The sequence below is a fragment of the Phyllobates terribilis genome, unplaced genomic scaffold, assembly GCF_046119375.1.
Source record: "Phyllobates terribilis strain yellow unplaced genomic scaffold, ASM4611937v1 Scaffold_9__5_contigs__length_417890890, whole genome shotgun sequence".
NCBI lineage: Eukaryota > Metazoa > Chordata > Amphibia > Anura > Dendrobatidae > Phyllobates > Phyllobates terribilis.
This window is the reverse complement of record NW_027362769.1, coordinates 36929168-36949455: the sequence shown is the minus strand read 5'-3', so window position 1 is coordinate 36949455 and position 20288 is coordinate 36929168.

Below are 20288 nucleotides of genomic sequence, written 5' to 3'. Positions count from 1 at the left end.
AGGGCAGTTTCAGTAGAGTGTAAAGAGCGTAAACCAAATTGTAAAGGGTCAAGAAGAGCGTTATCTGAGACATAGAGGATTAGACGGAAGTGGACCAAACATTCCAAAAGTTTAGAAATGAATGGGGAGATTAGAGACTGGTTTGTAGTTAGCAGTGCAGTTCTGGTCAAGGGATTTTTTTAAGTAATAGGTGTATGCTGGTGTGTTTGAAGGAGGAGGGAAAGATACCAGATGAGAAAGTGAGAGATTAAATATTTTGGTTAGGTGAGCAATGACAGACAGGGAAAGGGACTGAAGGAGATATGAGGGAATAGGGTCACTGGTGCAGGTAGTAAGGCGAGAAAATGCAAGGTAACCTCTTCTTCCATGACCGGATCAAAGACAGAAAGTCAGCTAGGTGAAGTCTGGGAGAATGCATGGCATTAGGCAATTGGGAGAAAATTTCCTCTCGGATATAGCCATTCGTCAGCACTGAGGTTGGTTGTTGGGGCCTGAACTCTTAGACTGAGGAGGGAATGAAAAGTGTCAAAGAGTCCTTTAGGATTGTTGGATAGTGAGGTGATGAGGGTGTTGAAGTAAGCTTTTTTGGAGAGGTGAAGGGCAGAGTTGTATGCTTTAAGCATAAACTTATAAATGGATGAAATCATAGGCCAGATTGGATTTCTTCCACAGATGTTTGGCACACCTGGAGCAATGCTGGAGAAAACATGTTTACAGTGTGTGTCAGGGTTGCTGCTGTCTGTGCAGAGTTGTTCTATGAGTAGGAGGTGCAGCTTCATCCAGGCCACTTTGAAATGTTTCATTATAAGTTTCAGAGCAGCGTCAGGACATGAGAGGGAGGAGATTGGGGCCAATGATGACTGCAAATTCTTCATGACATGTGCAGCATGGCATGTGCGAGGATCTGAGGTTGTGGGTTGTAAATAATCACCTAGGCCAGTTAACAATACAGCAATATTTTATTCCTCACATCCATGGTAATGCAACAACTCCAAGTAAATGGCCAAAATACAGTTCTCTCAGTCCTCAAGTTTCCAACCTGTGATCAGTAGTTCCACTGACTTTGTATCAGGCAATACTCACTGTCTCCCAACTTTTGGTAGGCCCACAGATTTCATATATCCAGCCAGTATAGTCTGTAGCCACAGTCCACGATCCTCATGACGACAGATAAAATGATGGAAGCACAGGTATCCAGTAGCAATAATCTTTTAAAAAAGTTTAAATCCCAATGACATATCCCACAACTGTAGCATATAGCATGTTTATCCAGCCCAGTCGGTACTGATCTGATCTCCAAGACTCCATATGCCATTCATGGTCCAGGTCCTCAGATTAGATCCTACCCCTTCGACATCATTCCACCAACTCCTCACTAAACATGTGGCTTCTTTTCTCCTTCACTGGGATCAGCCCCCTGAATGGGCAAAACTGCTCTCACCCGCCGCCCAAAGCTAAGTGTGCATTAGTGGAGGTATTTTTCTCTGATCAAACCCATCACCTGGGTTTGCATGAGAGACTCCCTGTGGTGACGGCTTTGCGGGATCTACTTTCAACACTCACACAATGGGCCTAGTCACTGTTTGAACAATGGTTAGAAGCTCCTGAGATACTAACGAGATTACTGGAATGCTGGACACTTTACAAGTGAAATTAGTGTACATATTGACGAGCAAGTAGAACAATAAAACAACAAGAAATCACTAATAAAAAAAACAACAATAAGATCGATGGCACTGGTGCTCCATGCTGGAAAAAATCTGATAGTCTTTAGAACAAGGCAAGATTCTCACAGCATGTATATTCATAAAAGTGTAGTATGGCATGGCATGTATATTCCTATAAGTGTGGTAAGTGGAGGTGTCCTGAGCAGGGTGACAGTTCTTGACAGAGAATGAAAGAAGGTAGTGGACAGAGAGTGGGAGAAGGGAGTTAGTAAAATCATGCAGCAAACACAGCCATGATAAGTTCAGGTCCAGCGTATTATCGTATCCATGTGTAGGAGAGTTAGTAAGCTGTGAAAGGTTGAGAGTGGAGGTTGGAGATAAAATGTGAGTGGCAGATGGCAAGGGTGGATCCTCAATAGTGATGTTACAGTCACCCATGATGAGAGTGGGGATGTCACAGGATAAGAAGTGTGGAAGTCAGGTGCCAAAGTGATCGAGGAACTGACGGGAGGGGCCTGGAAGGGGAATACACAACCGCCACTTGCAGGGAGAAGGGCCATAAAAAAATTCTGACAGTGCAAACCTCAAAAGAAGGGATGATAAGGGAGGGTACTAGTGGATTACCTGAAAAGTACATTTTGTTGCAAGGAGCAGCCCAACACTTCCACCTTGACTGCTCTCAGATTTGGGGGTATGGGAAAAGAGTAGGCCTCCATAGGAGAAAGCAGCAGCGGCGGTGGTGTCCGAGTGCTGGATCCAGGTTTCAGTAAGAGCCCGAAGGTTAAGGGAGTTTTAAAGGAAAAAGTCATGGATGTAAGAGAGTTTATTACACGCTTACTGTAAGTTCCAGAGGGCACAGTTAAAGGTTATGTAAGGCATGCAAAGAATATTAATTAGATTCGCAGGGTTTCTAAGTGTAGCAGGGAAGGAGTTAAAGTTACTATTACAAGAAGAACCTGGTTTGGGGGATTTATCTCCTGTAACTAGGAAAAGGAGAATAGAGAGCGTGAGCAGATGGTTAAGTCATTTGTGAGCGCGACTCTTGTGTTGTATGATGGGAGTAAATGGATCTGTGTGGCTTAAGACTTTGGAAAGAGCATGAGAGCCATATATAGGAGAGGGGAGGAGAGGAGGGCTGATATGGATAGTGTACTCAGAGTGTGTGAAAGGGCGGTATATATGAGTGACTGCAGCAGATAGAACATAAATGGTACAAATACATAGGGTGAATAGATTTTGAAGGACAAAAGAACTGGGCACACGTTTGCATAAATGTCTTGCATATTTGCTGTCTTCTGTCCTTTTCAAGTGTCTTGTTTAACTGCCAGGGCACTTTGAAAAATATGGCACTTCAAAAAAATATGCACAAATGCCCCCCATGCACAAAGTGGCTTCTCCTTAACTCTGACTAAATACACTGCTCACAAAAATAAAGGGAACACTTAAACAACTGAATATAACTCCAAGTAAATCAAACTTCTGTGAAATCAAACTGTCCACTTAGGAAGCAACACTGATTGACAATCAATTTCACATGCTGTTGTACAAATGGAATAGACAATAAATGGAAATTATTGGCAATTATCAAGACACACTCAATAAAGGAGTGGTTCTGCAGGTGGGGACAACAGACCACATCTCAGTACCAATGCTTTCTGGCTGATATTTTGGTCACTTTTGAATGTTGGTTGTGCTTTCACACTTGTGGTAGAATGAGACGGATTCTACAACCCATAGAAGTTGCTCAGGCAGTGCAACTCTTCCAGGATGGCACATCAATACGAGCTGTGGCAAGAAGGTTTACTGTGTCTGTCAGCGTAGTGTCCAAAGGCTGGAGGCGCTCCCAGGAGACAGGCCATTACACCAGGAGATGTGGAGGGAGCCGCAGGAGGGCAACAACCCAGAAGCAGGACCGTTACCTCCGCCTTTGTGCAAGGAGGAACAGGAGGAGTACTGCCAGAGCCCTGCAAAATGACCTCCAGCAGGCCACAAATGTGCATGTGTCTGCACTAGTGATGAGCGAGTATGTTTTGTTAACCCTTTCGCTGAGTATACTCGGGCGAGTACCGAGTATTTATAGCGTGCTCGGGCTTTAAGTTTTTGACGCTCCGTGAACATGATTTGCGACTGTTTGACAGATTTAATACATGTGAGGAATGCCTGTTTTTCCATACATACTCGCTCATCACTAGTCTGCACAAATGGCTAGAAACCGACTCCATGAGGGTGGTATGAGGGCCCGACATCCACAGATGGGGGTTGTGCTCACAACCCAACACTGTGCAGGACGCTTGGCATTTGCCACAGAACACCAGGATTGGCAAAGTCGCCACTGGTGCCCTGTGCTCTTCACAGATAAAAGCAGGTTCACACTGAGCACATGTGACAGAAGTGACAGAGTCTGGAGACGCCATGGAGTGCGATCTGCTACCTGCAACATCCTTCAGCATGACCGGTTTGTCAGTGGGTCAGTAATGGTGTGGGGTGGCATTTCTTTGGAGGGCCACACAGCCCTCCATGTGCTCGCCAGAGGTAGCCTGACTGCCATTAGGTACCGAGATGAATTCCTCAGACCCCTTGTGAGACCATATGCTGGTGCGGTTGGCCCTGGGTTCCTCCTAATGCAGGACAATGCCAGACCTCATGTGGCTGGAGTGTGTCAGCAGTTCCTGCAAGATGTAGTCATTGAAGCTATGGATTGGCCCGCCCATTCCCCAGACCTGAATCTGATTGAGCACATCTGGGACATCATGTCTCGCTCCATCCACCAACGTCACGTTGCACAAGACTGTCCAGGAGTTGGGGGATGCTTTATTCCTGGTCTGAGAGGAGATCCTACAGGTGACCATCCGCAACCTCATCAGGAGCATGCCCAGGCGTTGTAGGGAGGTCATACAGGCAGGTGGAGGCCACACACAATACTGAGCCTCATTTTGACTTGTATTAAAGACATTACATCAAAGTTGGATCAGCCTGTAGTGTGTTTTTCCACTTTAATTTTGGGGGTGACTCCAAATCCAGGCCTCCATTGGTTAATAAATTTGATTTACATTGATGATTTTTGCGTGATTTTGTTGTCAGCACATTCAACTTTGTACAGAACAAAGTATTCAATGAGAATATTTCATTCATTCAGATCTAGGATGTGTTATTTGAGTGTTCCCTTTATTTTTTTGAACAGTGTATATAGGAAGGTTTGTCTAGGTCTAATTTAACTCACTAACAATCAACTGACAAGACAGCAGGAGGCAATAAGATGCAAAGACAAACAAACAAGTTTGCAGGCCAACATGGATCGTAAAATTTTTGAGCAAGTGAGATGACCTTACAGCATCAAGGAACAAACTCAGTAAGATGAAATGAACATATACCATTAAGTGAGACTTGCAAAGATGGAAGTGTAGATGCAGGTTTTAAAAGGGTTAGACACATCAGATGAAATGAACATATACCATTGATTGAGGCTTGCAAATATGGAAGTGAAGATGCAGGCTTTAAAAGGGTTAAACACAGCAGTTAAATGATCATATACCTGTATGAAGAGAAGAGAGATGAGTGATAGATTTATGCCATATTTAACTACCCCGGCACTTTGAAAAATATGGCACTTCAATAAAATCTGCGCATGCGCCCCCTGCACAGATGCCTTCCCCTTAGCTAGGTCTAAATATATAGAGAAGTTTGTGCATAGATCTAGCACTAATTTAACTCATTAACAATCACTCAACTTGCTTAAGACAGCAGGAGACAATAAAATGCAGAGACAAACACACTTGCAGACCAACATGGATCATAAATTCTTTGCGCAATTGAGATGCCCTTACAGGGAACAATCTCAGTAAGATGAATGCATTATATACCATTAATACAGGCTTGCAATGGTGCAGCCTTGCTCAATACAAGTACATGGAGCGAAGCAGCACCCACTCAAAGGACTTTGGCCGGGAGTATGCATAACCGGTGAATCTTTGCAGCATACAGTGCATGTGCTGAGGGGAATCATAAGTCTGCAGTCACATAGACAGCCAGACAACCTTTTTAGCCTCTCACTAATGGAGGGGGCACGATCATCAGCAGGTGTCAGCTATACATCACCATGCTAGCACTGATCATGGGAGTTTTATCCCCTGTTATAAATAGCCACAGCGGCATCAATCTGCTTTTAGAGGGAGGGGATCCCTCTCTGCTCCGACTGGCACAACAAGATTGCGATCAGATTGTGCCTATGGTCTACATGGTGAACCCAGGCCGAAAGATGGCCGCAGGGTTACCCAGGTACGGTGGCCTATAAGGTCCTGCCGAGAGCAGGACCTTACTCGCCTCCTGCCTGTGTCTGACTGACACCTCTAAAGCTCTGCAATGCAAAAGCATTGCAGAGTAATAGATCTGTGATCAGACCAGGGTAAGTTGATGTCCAATCCTGGGAATAAGTAAAAAAAATATAAAAAAAAAGTGAAATAAAGTTTGTAAAATGTGAAAAAATAAAAGTGAAAATACAAAAAAAAAAGGAAATAAGTTTTGCAAGGGAAAGTGCATTTTTTTCACAAACAAATGAAGACAAAAAGTACACATATTTGATGTCACCCTGTCCAGAAGAAAACAGTCTATAAAACTGTCATATTATTTAACCCATTTGGTGAACACCGTAAAAAAAAACACAACAAAAATATAGCTTTTTAGTCACACTGACACACAAAACAATGAAAATAGAATATGAAGGTATCAAAAAATCACATACAAAAATAATGGTATCAATAAAAACGTCATCTTGTCCCGAAAACACAAGGCATTATATATAGTAGCTCCGTCGACGGAAAATAAAAAAGTTACAGCTATCAGAGTATGATGATGGAAAATACAATTATTGTTTGTAAATAATATATTTTAGTGTGCAAAAGAAGCAAAATAGAAAAAAAACCTATGTAACTCTGATACCACTGGGATCGTAATGACCCGAAGAATAAAGTTGTCTGATCACTTTTACCGCACGGTGAATGGTGTGAAAAAATAAAAACTATTCATGATTTTCTGTTTTTGGTTCAGTCTGCACTCAAAAATCGAAAAAAAGTGATTAAAAAATGTTATGTAGTCCAAAATGGTAAGAATAAAAATGTCAACTCATCCTGCAAAAAACAAGCCCCCACACAGTTTGTTCAGTGGAGGCGTCAGGCAGACAGTCACCACAAGCGCCCCTGATTTCTTAAGATGACTCAAGGTATTTACACCTAACTCTCTGATCAACATATTATATGATTAATCGAGATATCAGGCTGACTATTATCACGAGACCCTGGTCACCTATCCTGATTTGAGAGATTTATACTACTGTTTTCAGCATGTCATAGTGTTCCTACCAGCTGTTCAATCTAGATACTTGTCATAGCCTCATGTGCACCATTTTTAGCACAAACACTACCCTATTTTTTGATATTTATTGATATCCTATATACACAATTCTACAATTGTATATTTATCTCAAAAATATCTCTTTGCTTACTATGTGATTGATTTGCCTACGGTTGATCATTATGTTGAACACTATCATATTATAACCTGTGTAGTAGTTTTACTGACTTGGGGCTATGCTCACAGTTCTGCCTTGCTATCTTGGGATCATATACCCTGTATCCCCTATTGTTTTAGTTGTCTTCTTCCCATAACCTATCATGTGATGCGTTTTATATAGTAATGTACTTTTGTGAATAAAACTATAATATTTCATATATATCTCTGACGTGTCTTGGGTATCTATTTATTTTCTTTTATTAGTTTACTATTTATCAGATTTATTTTATGATACCTATTAGACTCTAGTTTGGTCTTAGTTGGGTTATTTGGAGACTGCATTTCACTTTATGTGATTTGCTCGTGTTTAGGTTAAGGCATTATATATAGTAGCTCCGTCGACGGAAAATAAAAAAGAAGCAAAATAGAAAAAAACCTATGTAACTCTGATATCACTGGGATCGTAATGACCCGAAGAATAAAGTTGTCTGATCACTTTTACCGCACGGTGAATGGCGTGAAAAAATAAAAATAAAAACTATTCATGATTTTCTGTTTTTGGCTCAGTCTGCACTCAAAAATCGAAAAAAAGTGATCAAAAAATGTTATGTAGTCCAAAATGGTAAGAATAAAAACGTCAACTCATCCTGCAAAAAACAAGCCCCCACACAGTTTGTTCAGTGGAAAAATAAAAATGTTATAGCTCTCAAAATATGGCAATGCAATAAAAAAATACTTTTTTTTGTAAAACAGTGTTTTAGCGTGCAAAAATAGAAAATAATAAAATTACTAAATAACACTGGCATCTCTGTAATTGTACTGTACTTGATTATCTATCCGCAGGATCTTCAATATAAGATCGGTGGGGGTCTGACATTAAGACTAGAGATGAGCGTTGTTCTACTCGAACTGTTCGCCAATCTCAAATTCGAGCTGTTTTGGGCGGTGTTCGAGCCGGTCGGCGAACACGAACAATTTGAGAAAAATTCGGCTGTTCGAGGTTATGTTCGATAACTGTTCGTGCACCAAAATCATAACTGGATTTTTTTCTCAGTAATGATGAAAATTAATCTTAATACGCAGTTTGAGTGTACAGCGGGGCGGGGGGAGGGGCAGGGGATGGATCTCTGCAGGAACAATGAAGATCTCCATTTTTTTTTCTCTTTCCCGCATTTGCAGTGGGGAGGTGCAATCTGTCAGCCTATCAGCAGCGCACACACGGAGCGAAGTGCTTTTTTTCACACAAGCAAGGGCATGTGTGATTGGCAGTGTATGTCACATGTCCTTGCCCTATAAGACCAAGCCATTTTCCCCGTCGCCACCATTTTCTCACTGCTGCAGCTGCGTGTTAGACGGCACCGCTGTTGCTGTGTGCGCTATACCTTGTTAATTTCAAGCCAATTTTCGCACAAATATACAGATAGCTTGGGAGTAGGGAATAGTTGTGATTGCAGTCCTTTTAAGGACTAGGTTACAGCATTTCCTACGACTTTTATCAGGCAGGTCTGTGCTCTTAAATAGATAGATTGTGGGAGTAAAGACTAATTGTAATTGGAGTCCTTTTCAGGACTAGGTTACATCAGTTCCTATCAGTTTTTGCCAGGCAGGTCTGTGCCAGTGCTGTGCAAGTTTTGTTCACAGCATTTGGCTGAATCTAGCAAAGCTAATCCTTTTTGGCCTATTGCAGAGTGTGTTAGTCAGTGGAGTAGCCTATCTGTGTTGCAAGATATACCACCTGTGTATAGAATACCAATTTTTTTACTGCACCTAGTGAAGTAAAATCTTTTGGGCATAGCATCATTCTATTAGTCCATCTATACTGACCTCCATCAGGTTGCAAACTGAATATAATTTTTTTCTGCATCTAGCTCTGAAAAAATATTTGGGCTTCTAGCAGTGTGTGGGACTTGGTCTATTAGTCCATCTATACTGACCTCCATCAGGTTTCAAATTAAAAATAATTTTTTTCTTCATTTAGCTCTGAAAAAATATTTGGGCTTCTAGCAGTGTGTGGGACTTGTTCTATTAGTCCTTCTATACTGACCTCCAGCAGGTTGCAAATTGAATATAATTTTTTTCTGCATCTAGCTCTGAAAAAATATTTGGGCTTCTAGCGGTGTGTGGGACTTGGTCTATTAGTCCATCTATACTGACCTCCATCAGGTTGCAAATTAAAAATAATTTTTTTCTGCATCTAGCTCTGAAAAAATATTTGGGCTTCTAGCAGTGTGTGGGACTTGGTCTATTAGTCCATCTATACTGACCTCCATCAGGTTGCAAATTAAAAATAATTTTTTTCTTCATTTATCTCTGAAAAAATATTTGGGCTTCTAGCAGCGTGTGGGACTTGTTCTATTAGTCCATCTATACTGACCTCCATCAGGTTGCAAATTAAAAATAATTTTTTTCTGCATCTAGCTCTGAAAAAATATTTGGGCTTCTAGCAGTGTGTGGGACTTGGTCTATTAGTCCATCTATACTGACCTCCATCAGGTTGCAAATTAAAAAAAAATTTTTTCTGCATCTAGCTCTGAAAAAATATTTGGGCTTCTAGCAGTGTGTGGGACTTGGTCTATTAGTCCATCTATACTGACCTCCATCAGGTTGCAAATTGAATAAAAAAATTTTCTGCATCTAGCTCTGAAAAAATATTTGGGCTTCTAGCGGTGTGTGGGACTTGGTCTATTAGTCCATCTATACTGACCTCCATCAGGTTGCAAATTAAAAATATTTTTTTTCTGCATCTAGCTCTGAAAAAATATTTGGGCTTCTAGCAGTGTGTGGGACTTGGTCTATTAGTCCATCTATACTGACCTCCATCAGGTTGCAAATTAAAAATATTTTTTTTCTTCATTTAGCTCTGAAAAAATATTTGGGCTTCTAGCAGTGTGTGGGACTTGTTCTATTAGTCCTTCTATACTGACCTCCAGCAGGTTGCAAATTGAATATAATTTTTTTCTGCATCTAGCTCTGAAAAAATATTTGGGCTTCTAGCGGTGTGTGGGACTTGGTCTATTAGTCCATCTATACTGACCTCCATCAGGTTGCAAATTAAAAATAATTTTTTTCTGCATCTAGCTCTGAAAAAATATTTGGGCTTCTAGCGGTGTGTGGGACTTGGTCTATTAGTCCATCTATACTGACCTCCATCAGGTTGCAAATTAAAAATAATTTTTTTCTGCATCTAGCTCTGAAAAAATATTTGGGCTTCTAGCAGTGTGTGGGACTTGGTCTATTAGTCCATCTATACTGACCTCCATCAGGTTGCAAATTAAAAATAATTTTTTTCTTCATTTAGCTCTGAAAAAATATTTGGGCTTCTAGCAGTGTGTGGGACTTGTTCTATTAGTCCTTCTATACTGACCTCCAGCAGGTTGCAAATTGAATATAATTTTTTTCTGCATCTAGCTCTGAAAAAATATTTGGGCTTCTAGCGGTGTGTGGGACTTGGTCTATTAGTCCATCTATACTGACCTCCATCAGGTTGCAAATTAAAAATAATTTTTTTCTGCATCTAGCTCTGAAAAAATATTTGGGCTTCTAGCGGTGTGTGGGACTTGGTCTATTAGTCCATCTATACTGACCTCCATCAGGTTGCAAATGAAAAATAATTTTTTTCTGCATCTAGCTCTGAAAAAATATTTGGGCTTCTAGCAGTGTGTGGGACTTGGTCTATTAGTCCATCTATACTGACCTCCATCAGGTTGCAAATTGAATAAAAAAATTTTCTGCATCTAGCTCTGAAAAAATATTTGGGCTTCTAGCGGTGTGTGGGACTTGGTCTATTAGTCCATCTATACTGACCTCCATCAGGTTGCAAATTAAAAATAATTTTTTTCTGCATCTAACCCAGCCAATAGTTTTGGCCTAATACCACAGTTTGGCCACTCAGCTCTGCTCGGTTACCATCCATTGTTTTTTTGTGCAAACAACTCCAGAGTTGTGAATTAGTTAACCACCAAAATGAGTGGAAAAAGGCCTGCTGCTGGTGGAAAGGGGAATAGGCGTGTTGGGAAGGGGAAAAAAGGTTGTGTCCGTGGGGTAGGTGCAGAAGAAAGACCATCTTCCAGCCAAACTAAAATGTCTACTTCTTTTAGCGGACAATGTGATAAGATCCCTTTCTTACGGCCACGCCAATCGCTACAAATTCCAGATGAGGCACAAAAACAGCAGGTGCTTCAACGGATATCAAGTGCTCCTTTAAGTGGGCTCTCCTCCACATCAACTTCAACATCACAAATACTCCAGTCCTCAAAGGTGTCACCCAAATCGCACTTGCTTCCTCACAGCTCCCAAATCTCCAGATGCCCGTCTGAGTATGAGGTAGAACAGATGGTTGAGTCTGCAGAGCTGTTTACTCATACTATAGCCTGGGAATCAGAGGTCGACTCCAGCGCTTCTGTGAATCCAGACGAGGAAATGATCTGCACTGATGCCCAGAATCTTTATGAGTCGGATCCAGGACCAGACGCAGAAGGTTCTGACCATAATGTAGACCCTCATTCCCAAACTGTAACTCCTGTTGGTGGAGACAATGAGGAAGACGATGATAAGACTCAAATACCTGATTGGAGCGACAACTTTAGTTTTTTGTCAGGGCAGGAACAGGTTGGCTCTGAGGACGACGGGTGTGATAACGCACAGGGTGATGATGATGAGGTCGGAGATCCCACTTACTGTCAACCCACAGTCAGCCAAGAGATGAGGTCAGCAGAGGAGGTGGAGGAAGATGCTAGTGACGACGAGGTCAGGTTGCGCCTTCCTGGACAGAGACGTAGTACTGGAAGCACGTCAACAACTGCATCCTCAAACACAACTCTGCCTCTCACCACAAGTCGTGGTGGCTCTTCAGGTCGCATGGGTGCTAAGCCTTGCATAGCCTTGGCATTTTTTCAGATCGATAAAGATGACCCAACTCGTGTTATCTGTAACATTTGTCAGCAAAAGCTAAGTAGAGGCCAAAAAATACATAGTTTGAGTACTTCATGCATGAACCGGCACATGGACATGAAGCATAAGTTGCAGTGGGAAGCTCAGTGTGCTACAATGCGGTCTAGCCGGCCGGGCCAACCACCGTCTGCCATATCTTGTGCATCCGCGGCCTCTTCATCCTCTGTGACTGGGGGGACAGCAGTCACACCTGTTTTGGGGCGCAGACCTGCCACCTCTTTACCCGCAACAGCCAGCGTGATTGGCAGGTCATCATTTTCTTTGGAGGTGGTAACACCAGCTGGTCTTGAGCGCTGTCCGACATCGATAGCACCACCTTTGGATCAAGGCAACCTAACATGTCCGCCTGCATCTTCCTCACAGACCGGCAGTTTGCCGGGGACACCCTTATCAACCCCGTCTAAGCACAATAGCCAGCCCTCGGTCCCTCAGATGTGGACAAGTAAAAGACCATTTCCTCCTAGCCATGAGAAAGCTAAGAGGTTGAATTTCACCATCTGCAAGCTCTTGGCTACAGAAATGCTGCCTTTCCGCCTGGTGGACACAGAGGATTTTCGAGACCTTATGTCCGTCGCAGTGCCCCAGTACCAGATGCCCAGTCGGCACTACTTCTCAAAGAAAGGTGTGCCTGCGCTCCACCAGCATGTCGCACACAACATCACCGCTTCTTTGAGAAACTCTGTGTGTGACAGGGTGCATTTCACCACAGACACTTGGACGAGTATGCATGGACAGGGGCGTTACATGTCACTGACTGGGCACTGGGTAACTATGGTGACAGCAGGACAAGGGGCTGCTGTCCAAGTCTTGCCGTCCCCACGAGTTGTGCGTCAATCCTCTTTATGTCATTTTTCCTCCACTGCTTCTGCCTCCTCAACCTCCTCTCGGTCTTCCACCTGCACCCAAAGCCTGTCTGGTCATGCCACAAGCTTTCTAACTGCGCAGAAGGGATCCTGCACACCTCCTTACTATGCTGGCAGTAGGGCTCAACGTCATCAGGCGGTTTTTACATTGAAATGTCTGGGAAATGTGAGTCACACAGCTGAGGAGTTGTGGTCAGCTCTGGAGAACCAATTTCATGAATGGTTGTCTCCACTGGACCTGAAACCAGGGAAGGCCGTGTGCGACAATGCTGCAAACCTGGGTGCGGCCCTTCGCCGGGGCAATGTCACACACGTGCCTTGTATGGCTCACGTGTTGAACCTGGTTGTCCAGCAATTTTTAGCCCACTATCCCAGACTAGATGGCCTTCTGCAGAGGGCACGGTCGCTGTGTGCTCACTTCCGCCGTTCGCATCCCGCAGCTCAGCGACTTAACTCTCTACAGAAGTCGTTGGGCCTGCCACTTCACCGGCTAAAATGCGATGTGCCTACCCGGTGGAATTCAACTCTGCACATGTTGCAGCGACTGTGGCAGCACCGACAAGCCCTGGTGCAATACGTTCTGACGTATAGCCTGGGCCAACGAGATTCAGAGGTGGGGCAAATCACGCTGGAGGAGTGGTCTCAGATCAGGGACCTATGCACCCTTCTGCACAGTTTTGAAATGGCGACGAAGATGTTTAGTGCTGACGATGCCATTATCAGCATGACTATTCCGGTGATTTACATGCTGGAGCACATGTTAAACAGAATTCGGAGTCAGGTGGTGGCACAAGAGGAGGTGGAGGAAGTAGAGGAGGAGGAGTTGTATGCGGAAGGGCTAACATCTGCAAGGTCCAGACGGTCGGCAGCACCAGGGCGGCAGGCATGTGAGGGTGGGGGAGATGATTTTACCAGGGCGCATGGTAGCAGCCAAACTAGTGAGGAAGGTGCAGGAGCCCAGGAAGAAGTGGAGGACGAACTGATGGAAGACTCATCAGATGAGGGAGACCTTGATCACATTTCTGTTGTGCGAGGTTGGGGGGAGAGGACAGAGGAAGGAAGCATGATTGTTACCTCGCCACCAACACAACAGGGACTTGGTGCTCCTGGATGCGCAACACACATGAGTGCCTTCTTGCTGCACTACCTGCAACATGACCCTCGAATTGTGAGAATTAGAAATAATCCTGACTACTGGGTTGCCACACTGTTAGATCCCCGGTACAAAAGTAAATTTGCAGAAATTATTCCTGCCATAGAAAGGGATGCACGCATGCAGGAGTATCAGCAGAGACTGTTGCAGAATCTTACATGTGCTTTTCCACAAAATACCAGTGGTGCACGTAGTGAATCTCACAGTTCCAACTTGCCAACCGTGGTCTGTATGGAATTGTTCAATAAAGGGCCCAAAATTAAGATAACATAGATGGGAGAGGTCTCTATGAATAGGAATTCCTAAGTATTTGATACCCTGTGAGGGCCAGGCAAAGGGAAAGTTGGACTGGATGGAATCCTATATGGATTTAGGGAGGGAGACATCGAGGGCCTCAGACTTCGCTGCATTGATTTTAAAATTTTACCATGTAACAAAGTGATCTATTTCAGCCATAACAGCAGGGATGGATATATGTGATTGAGTGATATATACTAGGACATCATCAGCAAATAGAGAGCACTTGTACTCGGTGCCTCCCACCTCAATCCACCTAATATTGGGGTTATGGCGAATTGATGAGAGCAGGTGCTCCGTCACTAGGATGTATAAGAGAGGGGACAGAGGACATCCCTGCCTTGTCCCATTGGTGATTGTGAAAGGTGATGAAAATGTTCTGACGCACCCCCTGGGCCTTGGGACACCCGGAGCCGGACCCTTTTTGGTGGATGCTGGTGGTTGTAGTCTTCGTGGCGGCGATCCGGTTCCGTGGCTCAGGGCGGTCAAACCAGTGGCGGAACTATTTATGTGGTTTTGATGTTTAAATGTCCGACTACGCCACCCGTGGATTGCGGTCAGAGTGAACCGCCGCTACAGGGCAGACCGCTAAGGCTGGTGTTGTGGGTGCAGCAGAGCGTAGCATAACTCCCCACGGGAGGAGTATAGCCTCAGGGCAGTGTATGCGGAGGATGGGGGTGATGGTGCAGGGCAGCAGCAGTAACGACACAGAGTCAGTGATGCAGTTCAGGGCCTTTACTCACAGTTCTTATTATCCAGACCACGTCTGCAGGTAACGGCTGCCCACGTCGTACTGTGCTCACCAGGTGAGGGGCTCAGACAACTCCCAGATAACTTTGGAGCGCTTCACAGGACCCCCTTTGTGTGTCCTTTGTCTGGCCTTTCTTACCAACACTTCTGTCCGGCTGCCTCGGGCCTCCTCTTGGTAAACTTGGCGCCAGTTTCCCTGACCCTATGTGGTGCCTTCCTAGCGGGTGGAGCAAGGGGCTGCGCCACATAAAATGTCAGAGCCTCCGGTTTCTAGCTGAGGGTCGTTTCCTGCCTCCACTAGTTCGGGGACCGGTCTCCCCCTTTGGCCTGACCCCTCCACGCAGGTGGATTCGGGCGTGCGGTGGCGACTCGCCCGTCCGCACCCCTGGGATCCCTTCATTCCTCGTTCCTGGAGCCTTCTCCGCTCCTCTTCCTTCCTTCTCCCTCTTGCAGGCCTGGGCCTCTGTTACTAGGCCCGCCTCCGGAGCAGAGCTCATGCAGAGCCCCTGCTCCCTGCCACTTCTGCTCAGACTTCTCTGCACTGAACTAAGATGGTGCCCACCTTTTATACTCCCTTCTCAATGCACCCAGGAACTGCTTCCTCCCTGCTCCTGCACTGCAGGGTTCCCCTTCCTCAGTGTTCCCTCCCCCCACTCCAGCCAGGGACAGGGACTGTCGTGCCCATCTCAGGGGCATATTGGTCGCCCTGCCCCACGGCAATGTGGTGTAATGCATGCAGGTGTCGGGTCCTGATCCACACTCCATCCTTATCTGAGAGTGAGATATCACACCTCTGGGTGAGGTGCAATACGTCTGTAGCAACCGAGCCCTCGGTGCTACAGTTCCATTTATCTTCAGCCTAGGTGACGTATTGTGATACACGGCCGTGATTTTGGCTATAAAAGGGTCCACTAGACCCCTACCCCAAGCTTTTTAAGAGAATCATATATGGCGTGCCAGGAGACTCTATGGAATGCTTTCTCAGCATCCAACGAGAGTATCTACTTACAAATTTTTAACTGCATCTAGCCCAGGAAACACTTTGTGCCTAGTAGCAGTGTCTGCTAGTCAGCGGATTATCCCGGCTGTTAAGCAAGCTACACCACCTGTAGTTTGGACACTTAATTTTTTCAAAGGAAATGCTTCGGGACCACGGGATACTTAGTGAAGAGCATCAGGAGGCACCCCAAGGCATAGGGGCTGGGACTGGCACTAGGATGCCTTGCGGTGGACAGCCGAGCTCGATCCTTATAAAAGCTTTTTAACAGCAGCAGCTTTAGTGGACGCTACTGGAGCTGGAATTACGCGGCTGCTGGCATGAGACTTGCCCTCCAATAGATCCTTGTAAATGGATTTAAAGTGTATTCATTCAAATTAGAGGGACAATTTAAATTAAAAAGCTTAGAGCTGCCTCCACCACAGGGGGGCTCTCTCGACCCACCAGCGGACAGGCACCAGTATTGGGAGAGGGGGGCTGGCCGTCAGGGTTCACCGCGGCTCTGGCACAAACCCGGCGACACGGAGGTGGCACGGGCAGGAGCGGACTGGCCGTCTCGGCTTCTCACTTTTTGGATTTTAGAAGGGCATGACATGCCTATATCTGTGTCTCCCCCTCCTTTTACTCCTCCACCTCTTTTCTTTTCGCATGACTATATGTACTTGTCACTTTTCCATGTGTTAGTTGTGTCTTCTGAGCAGTTTGTCAGCTTTTGGACACCTTTGAAAGTGTTTTCTATGTGTTTCTATGTGTTTTTGTTTGCCTGCCATTGGTTTTAACGGTGTTCGAAGGTGTTCGACGAACAGTTCGACGAACAGTTCGGCGAACACACGGGTGTTCGACGAACCGAACCGAACTCGAACACTACGGGGGTGGCTCAACACTAATTAAGACACCCACTTATCAGTTGAAAACTGCTCCGGCAGCTGCTGGACCTAGGCGATGTATGGGTGGAACACAGCAGCCCTGCACATTATTTAGTATACGAGCACTGAGCTTTATCTCCTATTGAAGCATTCAGGCAGCGGTCACCAAGCAATGTATGGGTTGGTGTATATAGCATAGCCCGTACATCACTTAGTCTAGGTGCATACTGTGTCCATGCTCCTAACCTACAGTATACATCTTGAAAATTATCCAGACATATACTGTAACATCACCATGGCTGACCATTCACCAGACACACGCCAAAAGTGTATTCTTTCAGCCTCTGTCTGGCCGGCATGCACTTATTACTGCATAAGAAAGCGCAACAGATTGCATTTTCCTATACAGGGGAACACTGCAAAGATATGTATACCATGTGATATATGTCTCTTTACAGTAGATCCCTATGATGGATTGATGCTTCGGGATCCATCCTGACAGTGCACACTGATGGGCGTGTGGCGCCCTGCTGCGCACTGGTGCCACAGAACCCAGAAGGGTGCATGGATGGACTTCTCCACAAGAGGCCCTCACACATTCACACACCTCCACCCTACCACCTCAGACCAGCAGAGGGAGCCCGTCGGGGACATATAGACACTGGAGGGTGGAGTTAGGCAGATAGTTCCTACTCAGACACAGAGAGGGACACACCCGAGGAGGGATCTCATCAAAACTGGTCGTTGCAGAAAGTAAAGTTGTCTTGCTGCTAATGTGCGTGTGCTCAATTGTTATAAAAGTATTTTATATATATGAAAAAGAAAGAAAATATTTTTTTTGCTACAAGTAAAGTATAAATAATGTTTATTAAACCTGTTATTGCAACGTTCAAGCTATTTGCCTCCCATAAAGGGAAGAAAAGTTGTTGTAATGTTTAAAAATATGTTATCCTTGTGTTACCTGTTATACAAAAATTTGTTTCAGTCTGGGAGTATTGAGTTTTACTAGAGGGGAATGTGACGCCCTGCAGCTGCAGGCTGTCACAGAACTCCTGGGTGTTGCACAGATGGGATTCTCCCCAGTGGCCTCAATATATGCAGACACCTCCACCCAAGTCCACTAGATGGAGCCCTGTCAGGTATATACATACTGGGGGGTGGAATTCAGGAAGTCAGTCAGTGGGAAGCAGTGAGTGTGACACGATGCTGCAGCACCAGACAAGCTGAAGTCTGTGTGGCTGAAGGCCAGGCTAGGCCCCAGGCTGCGGGCTAGTCTGGCCAGTGAGGGCCTAGAGTGGGCCAGAAGGCAGAGTTGAGGAGAAGAGCCATCTGGGACAGAGGGACCATAGAAGGTTCGTCCCAGACGCAAGCCGGGTACCGGGCCCGAGCCTATTGGGATCTCTATGCCCAGTTGGGAATCCGACATACTGAGGAGGATTTCCTATCCCTCAGTCCACCCGTGAATACCGCACATTCAGAGGACAAGGTACCATGAAGGCCTCAGTGTCCAGGGATCGTGGTAACCAGCGGGAAAGCCCTCGCCACCAAGCAAGACGGGTGAGAGAAACATCAAGGGAGCTAGACCCTGTTCCAGGCAGGTCAGAAGCTCCAGGGAGAGAGACAGGAAGATACAGAAAGGAGGCCTTACACCCGCTCACTGGGGAGCAAGTCCAGAAGTGCACACCACCTACAAGTACCCCAGACCGTACCTGACTACCATCATCAGTAAAGGTACTGAAGTGAACCCCTGTGTGCGTGTCTGTTCTTCCTCTGACCCGGCTGGGTCCCCTCTCTCCTGCATCCCTTCACACCATCCCTGCCCCGGGGGCCCGCTCCACCTGTGGGGAGCAGAAACACCTCAGCTGCCATCCCAACACCCCCGGAGGTCTGAATCAGCGCTGGTAATCATTACCAGGTACCACAGGTGGCGTCACAAACTGTTTATTTATTTTATCCAAGTTCCAATCTCCCTTTTTGGTTGACCGCCCTGGGCCACGGACTGGGCCGGCCACTGTGACATATCCCCCCAGCATCCATAGGCCCGGCTGCCGAGTACCCCATTGCCCTGGGGGCGCGCCATCCTTCTGACGTCACAAACAGGATTTCATGCCCGGTGCAGTGAACAGGATTCCGTGCCTGTCGCCACCGGGTACTGTGCACCTTGAAAGACTGTAATACTCACTGTGGTGAAGTTTTCCCGCCAATTGCCGCTGTTTCCCGTCAATATCCGCCATTTTCCTGTCACCGCGTGGGAAGAGGAGGGGCGTGACCGCGGGAACCTGAGAGGCGTAACCGCTGGAAGCGCGCGAAGCCTAGGACACGCCCAGCCCCTGACGTCGAACCAGGAAGCGTTAGGTCCTGGAAGGAGCCCAGAGGAAACTCTGACGTCAGACGCGAGCAACGCAAGGTCCTGGAAGAAGACTGTCGCCCGCGGAGCTGCGGCTTACCTGATAAAAAAAAAGTGAAGGCTCCGGTTCACTAGGGGGGCGCAACCATGGCCGATGACCAGCAAGCCGCCGGAGCACCGGTTAATGCTGCTGATGTCCAACCTGCGCCCGGCGCTGCACAGGCCGGAGCGGCCGCTCCACCAGCAGGGTTCATGACTCCGTTGATACCCATGGCCCTGCCGTATTTTCCTGGAGTGAAATGGCTTCCCCAGTATAATGACAAACCAGACACCCTGTCCGGGTTCAAGAGAAAAATATGCGGTGTGCTAGACATGTATTCTATGACTGGTAAACAGAGAGCTGCTGTTGTGCGGGGACAATTGACTGGTGCCGCAGAGCGGGAAGTTGAAACGTGGCCAACCGCAGACCAGAAATCAGTATCCATCATCTTTAAGAGACTGCAAACTGTGTTTGAAAACCGCACTGAGACAGATCTCTGGATGAGGTCTACCACTGTGCCCAGAAACCTGAGGACAGTGTCCGGGACTACACCTGGCGCTTACAGGAAGCCCTGCGGGCCCTGAAAAAGGTTAGTCCAGCCAGCATACAAAATGAAAATAAAATGCTGACGGAACAGTTCATCCGGGGGTTGAGGTCCCAGGAGGAGAGCAGAACTGTACGGTGGTGGGCCTTAGACCATCCAGATGCCACCTTTGACACCCTTAAGTACATGGCTATAAAGGGGCTGTAGCCCCTGGAAACAATGGATACTGCTATCCAGCGTTGCCAGGGTGGGGCCACCCCAGTGCCCGCAGCACCCACTGCTCCTTCATTAACGGCTGAAACAAAGATG